This window comes from Dipodomys ordii, unplaced genomic scaffold (assembly GCF_000151885.1).
Source record: "Dipodomys ordii isolate 6190 unplaced genomic scaffold, Dord_2.0 Scaffold16, whole genome shotgun sequence".
In the NCBI taxonomy this organism is placed as follows: Eukaryota; Metazoa; Chordata; class Mammalia; order Rodentia; family Heteromyidae; genus Dipodomys; species Dipodomys ordii.
The window spans coordinates 18146947-18154043 of NW_012267232.1; the positions used below are offsets into that span (position 1 = coordinate 18146947).

The 7097-nt window shown below is 37.3% G+C and overlaps 1 protein-coding gene across 1 annotated transcript in view; it reads left to right on the plus strand.

The window, feature by feature from the left end:
• Ralgapa1 (Ral GTPase activating protein, alpha subunit 1 (catalytic)) overlaps nucleotides 1-7097 on the plus strand; it is a 255284-nt gene that overhangs the window by 58307 nt on the left and 189880 nt on the right. The gene's annotated exons all lie outside the window — the stretch shown is intronic.

Here is a 7097-nt window from a genome sequence, read left to right on the forward strand (position 1 = left end):
AAAAAAAAAAAAAAGAAGATAAGATATATGAAAGTACACATTCCATATGTTTTATTAGGATAGAAATTAAGGGTAGTTCTTTAAAGGAAATTTGGCACTACGAATATTTATTAACCATGATTTATTTAACCTTTATAAGATAATTGCTTAAAACTTTTTTTTTATTTTTCAGAGAATGCAGAATCTATTGATCTTAAGCAGTTTTTTGACCAACATTTTTCACATATATACTACGTGTTCTTTGAAAATTTTGTAACTATTGAAGCTAGTCTTAAACAGAAAGGTAAGATGTTAACATGTGTTCTGGCTTATGTTGATATTTCCAATAATTGCCACAAACAGTTTTAAACAGAGGTATTTGGGCATGAGACAGTCGTTACTTTATTTCATTAGACGGCTATTTAATATCACTCTCACTGTACTAGTAGGTCTTATTTGAAAGAAAACTAAGGTATTAATATTACTAGAAATGGTAAGGCTCCAAAGAGGTCTCCAAAAGGGATGAGCTATTTACCTGGCTCTTGGTTACTGGGCTCATGACATCACCAAAAGAATTTAGGATACATGAAAGTAGAGACCAAAGTTTGTTACTAAAGCAAAGCAGTAGTAGGTATAGTAAAACCATTTAGATGTGCTTCAACATCAGGTGTATTTGTGGTGGAAAAAATATTGGGGGTTTGGATTAAATTTGCTTTATGACAGCTATGCCCCTTTGTTATGAATATCTAGTACGTTAGATCATTCTTGCTGTTACACTATATATGTATGTGTATATGTATGCACATATGTATTTATTTATTGTGCAACTGAGAGCCTTGCCCTCTTGCTCAGCTTTTTCACTCACAGTTGGCCATTTAAGCCATACCTCCAGCTCTGGCTTTCTGCTTGTTAATTGGAGACAAGAATCTTTTGGATTTGTCTACTTGGGCTGACTTCAAACTTGTGATCCTCAGGTCTCAGCTTCCTAGGTAGTGAGGATTATAGGAGTGAGTCTCCCACTCTGGCTGGTTACACCGTTTTGGAATTATCAATTGGGCCTAGAAATTTGGTCAATTTACAAAATGTCTGTTTCTCCTTGGGCATCTCTTTAAAAGATGGACTTTGCCAGATGTTCTTTTCAAGAAAGGGGTCCTTCCTTAAGATAATTTTCCTTTTCAAACACTTCTTTGATCAAAGGAGTCATTTTAAAATATTTTTAAATCTCTCCAGTCTTGGGGCTTGAACTCAGGCTATGAATGCTGTAGCTGAGTTGTTTTGCTCAAGGCTAATGCTCTACTTGAGCTACAGTCCACTTACAGCTTTTTGGTGGTTAATTGGAGATAAGACTTCTATGGATCTTCCTGCCCAATCTGGCTTCAAGCCTCGATCCTCTGATCTAAGCCTCCTAAGTAGTTAGGATTACAAGGGTGCATTACCAGCATCTAGCTAAATGTCTTTTTAAAAAGATACCTTTGATCAGTTCCCAGAGTGTGAGAGTCATTTGAGCAAGTGGGCAAGATCAGAGGGAGAAAGAGACTATATTTACTTATTTTAAAATAATGACAAGCCAGATGCCTGTGGTTTATATCTGTAATTCTAGCTACCTCAAGAAACTGAGAGCTGAGGATCACAGTTCACAGCCAGCCTGGGCAGAAAGCTCATGAAACTTGGTACTTCTAGTTAACTACCAAAATAGCTGGAAGTGGAGCCGTGGCTCCAGTGGTAGAGTGCTAGCCTTAAGCATAAAAAGGTCGGGGACAGTGCCTAGTGTCTGAGTTCAAGCTCTAGCACGCACGCACGCATGCGCGCGCGCGCGCGCGCGCACACACACACACACACACACACACACACAAAGGACAATAAAAATCAACCCTTTACTACTTGAAATATTGAAACTCATTAGATGATTTTTCATGGTAATATTTAATACTTCTCTTGTAAAATATTGTAGGTCACAAGTCTCAAAGAGAGGAGTTGGATGCTATACTTTTTATTTTTGAAGTAAGTACCATGTATTAACCTTTTAATATTTCTTAGAAGTAATTTTTGGAATATTTAAATCTGGATTAACCATATAATCACTCTGAATTTATCAGTCTTTTGAAGAGCTAAATTTAATTTTTAATATAAAATATGCCTGATTACATTTTTATATCTTCTGGTACAATGTATTATCTTTAGGTGGAGGTAGAATCATTTTATGCGTTTTATACCACAGAATTAATATATTCAATTAGTTTGTAAAAGTGAAAATTTTCATATACCATTTATATACTGATTTTTTTTAAAGCACGTATTTACTTTAGTAAAATAGGTTAAGTAGGGAGAAATGGAAAATAAAAACATTGCCTGTTCTCCATGTAGGAATTGAGAGTTAAAGACTCCTATATATGCAATATTAAAAAAAAATCTAGACGTATGAGTGTGGGTATTAAGCAGTTCTGCTTTTAACGATTCCATTGTTAGTTGATACAAGAGTCTGTGTTTAAAATTATTTTATATTATTTTGAATTGTCATGTAAGTGTTTTTATAAAAATAGTAGGAAACAGCTGGGTGTCAGTGGCTCCTGCTGGTAATCCTAGCTACTTAGGCAGCTGAGATCTGAGGCTCAAGGTTCAAAGCTCCCCCTTCCCCCCTCCCCAGGTAAAAAAATCCCTAGAGACTCTTATCACCAATTTAAACGTCAGAAAATCAGAAGTGGCTCTGTGGCTCAAAGTGGTAGAGCACTAGTCTTGAGCGAAAAAAGTCCAGGGACAGTGCCCAGGCCCCGAGTTCCAAGACCCATGACCTACCAAAAATGAAAAAAGAAAATAGGAAATGGAGCTTAGGTGTGGGTAAGCAAACTTTGATACTCTGATAAAATTTGTTTTATATTTTTAGTCTACAAAAACAAATTATCTTCTAATCCCGCCTTTTTTCTTTCTCTTTTCTTTTGATGGTACTGGGGCTTGAGTTTAAGGCCTTGATCTTCCACTTACTTTCTTGCTTATGGCTGGCACTCAACCAGTTGAGTTTTGCTGCCAGTCCAACTGCTTTTTTGATGGTTCATTGGAACTCTCTCAGACTTTTCTGCACAGATTGGCCTCAAGCCATGATTCTCAGGTCTTAGCATCCCATGCAGCTAAGATTTCAGACATGAACCATTGATGTCCATCTCTGCCTCCACCTTTAAAAAATAACTTGTTCTTTATTTATTTTGGTAGTAGTACCAAAGGCCTTGTGTTTGCTAGGCAAGTACTCTACCACTTGAGCCAGATCCTTGGCCTGTTTTGCTCTCATTATTATAAAAAATAAATTTTCACTTTTTGACTGGGCTAGATCATGATTCTCCTATTTATACTTTCTGGGTAGTTGGAATGACAGGAAAACATCATTATCCCTACCTTATTGATACATTGTCTTGTAAACCTTTTTGCCTGGATTGGCCTCAAATAGCTCAGTCTCTGAATACCTAATCTTGATCTCCCTCATCCAGTTTAAGATAATTTAGTGTGTGTGTGTGTGTGTGTGTGTGTGTGCGTGTACGCGCGTGCATGCGTGTGTGCGTGTGCGTGCGTGCGCGCCAGTACTAGTACTGAGGCTTGAACTCAGGGCCTTTTGCTTAAGGCTAACTTGAACAAAAGTCTACCACTTGAGCTATACTTCTACTTTCAAAAGAACTTAGTTTTTGTTCTGCCTTAACTTCTACTGAGAATTTGAAGAACTGTAGAAGACTAGGGACTATACACTATGACTTCAGAGCCATAGCAAAGAAATTTATTTCTCACCAAGTGTGATGGTATGCATCTTTAAGTAACAGTTACTCAGGATACTGAGGCAGAGGGATGGATCACTTGAGCCTAGAAGTTTATGAGCAGCTTGGGCAGCCAACACAGTAATAAAAAGAGCTGGAAGTAGTGGTGCCGGCCTGCAATCTCAGCTATTTGGAGGCAAGAGGATTTTGAATTATAGTCTAGCCTAAGCTATACAATGAGTTCTAGATCAGTATTTAATGTTTTGAACTTATTTTTCATTAGTCATACCACTTCAAGTGGTAAATAAACCATCCTAAGAGATTGCCTGACTGTTTATAAGGGATTATTGAAATTTAGGTATTTTGATACAGAATAGAACCTGGGAGGTTTTCCTTCAGAAGTTTATGATTGTGATTAATGAGTGATGAGTTAATAGAAGCCCTTTCAGAGTATTCCTTTGTTAAAAATAACGTATTTTAGGCCAGAATGGTGGTGCACACCTTGTAATTCCCAGATGAAGTTGGAGGTTGGCCCTGAGTATAAATGTACAAATGCTAGAATCTGTCTTGAAAAAAATAACTAAAATAAACAGTGTTGTCTGGGCTCAAGGGTAGAGCCACCTGCATAGCCAAGTATAAGGCCCTGAGTTCAAACCCTAATAGCACCAGTAGTTATAAGGAGTTGCACTGTTTAAGACTATTTTGTATTTGTATACTATGTTTTATGTAAAAAACTTTTTTTTTCTTATTAAGTTTTGTTTTTAAAAAATTTATTAGTATGTATTAATTGTACAAGTTGTTTCATTGTAACATTTCCATACATGCATATAATATACTTTGATCAATTTTATTCCCTCTCTTTTCTGTAAGAAACTCTTAAGGATTTAACTCTTACTCTAATACTTCACATTTTACTAGATACGGACTTATTACTTGCTTTTCATTCTTGTCTTCATTTTGTTCATATTGAATTTTAGAAAATTTTACAACTTCTTCCAGAAAGAATTCATCAGAGATGGCAATTTCATAGCATTGGTAAGTAATGTAAATATATACTTCATATTTGAAATGAATTGTAATATATGAAAATGCTTATTAATGTTTTGGCAATTACCATAAGAATTAGTAACTTAAAAAAATGCAAACCAGTGTGAACTAGGAGTCTATACCATGCATACACAAAAGGGTAGAACTAGAGTTTTAGCTAACTTTGAAGGGTCAAAATAGGGCTTCTTATCTCAAGAAGCAAAGCTGAAAAAGAAAATAAACTTGCTGTACATTTACTGTCATAGACCACACACAAGGGCAAAATTAAGACTTTTTCTGTCATTGGGAATTAAGTCCAACTGCTTCAGAATGGTTTTGTAACGAACATGGCATCATCACAGCACGCCCTTGACTTGGCATTATAAGACTGACTTTTCTCCGGTGTTATAAGACTGATTTTTCTCCTCTCAGATTAAAAAAGGGGTCTGCGGGTAGGCAATTATTGGTAGTCAGCATTTGTTCAATATTGCAGTGTCAGGCTTGATTACTAGTGATTCTCAGGCCCTTTCTCTGATGGGGAATATATGCTCTTTGTTCACTGAATTGAAGCAAAGTGCTTCAACATGCCCAAGGTTAGATCCCCAGCACTATGAAAAACAAAGAAAAAAGAAAAAAAAAAAGGAAATGTGAAGATAAAAAGAGATGGTCTCATAATACATGAAGAACTTGGGGCTGGGAAGGTAGCTCAGTGGTAGAGTGCTTGCCTTGCATTCAAGAGGCCCTGAGTTCAATTCCTCAGCACCACATAAGCAAAAAAAAAAAAAAAAATTGGAAGTGGCGCTGTGGCTCAAGAGGTAGAGCGCTAGCCTTGAGCTGAAGAGCTGAAGGACAGCGCCCAGGCCCAGAGTTCAGGCCCCATGACCGTACCCCCTCCCCCCCAAAAAATACATGAAGAACTCTTTAAACAAGTATATTCAAAAGACAAGTCAATTGTGTGTGTGTGGTGTGTAAGTAAGTACTGGGGCTTGAACTCAGGCCTCAAACTCTGTCTCTGCTGTTTTTGCTCACAGTGGGTACTACACCAGTTAAGCCATCCCTCCAATTTTGTTTTTCTAGTTAATTGGAGATTCGTCTGCCCAGGCTGGCTTGGAACTAAGATCCTCAGATCTCAGCTTTCTGTGTAGCTAAGATTATAAGTGTGAGCAAGTCAACTTTTAAAATAAGTATTTTAATAAACCAAAAATAAATTTCTAATGAGCACATGTTAAGGCGCTTGATAGGATAGTGAAATTATTTGGACTTCTATGATGAAAGTTGTCAGTGAAACTTTTTGAGATATCTGAAATTCAAAGATACATTTTATCTCTTTTAGTTGGAGGAATTTGGGATTGAATTTAGGGCCTTGTTCTTTCTAGGCAGGTGCTACTACTTAAGGCCCCACCTGTTAGTGGAATGACAGGTGCTTACCACTTTGCCCAGACGTTATGCTTCCTGAGTAGCTGGGATGACAAGTACACCATCCTAGTACCTACCCATTAGTTAAGATGGAGTCTTTGGCTTTTTTTTCCCCCTTTTTTTCCTGGGATGGCTTTAGACTTTGATCCCCTGATCTCCTCCCAGTACCTAGCCACTGGTAAAGATGGAGTCTTTGGGCTTTTTTTCCCCCCTGGGATCAAACCCTGATCTCCCCTCTCAAGTAGTTAGGATTACAAGCTTGAACTTTGGTGCCTGGTTGATACATTGTATTTTGTGAATATAGTCTTTATCAAAGGAACTGTATAAGGTCATCTACTTAAAATGATTGATGGTATTCCCAAATGGCCTGTAACTTGAAAAGATTTGTATATAATCAATTTTTCTTTGTTGCTCAGAAGAATCCTCCAACTTATTTTTTTTTCTTTTGGTTTTATTTATAAAGGAAAAGAAAATTTGGATTCATCCACACTATAAAATATGGCTTAACTGATGGCTTAGAGACATGGCTAAAATTGGCTAAAATGGTAGAGTGCTTGTGTGCAAGTGTGAGGCCCTAGTTGAAACCCCAGTATACCCCCTTAAAACAAAAAATTTCATTAAGATATAATTTATATAGATAAAAATTAATCTTTATTTTTGTTTGTTTGTTTGTGGGGCTTGAACTCAGGGTCTGGGCACTGTCTATGAGCCTCTTTGTACTCAAGGTTAGCGCTCTGCCACTTGAACCACAGCACCACTTCCGGTATTTGAGTGGTTAATTGGAGATAAGAGTCTCACGAGGACTTTTCTTCCCTGGCTGGCTTTGAATTGCAATCTTCAACTCTCATCCTCCAGAGTAGCTAGGGTTACAGTGGTGAGACACTGGTGCCTGGGGCTTTTATCGTGTGTGTGTGTGTGTGTGTGTGTGTGTGTGTGTGTGTG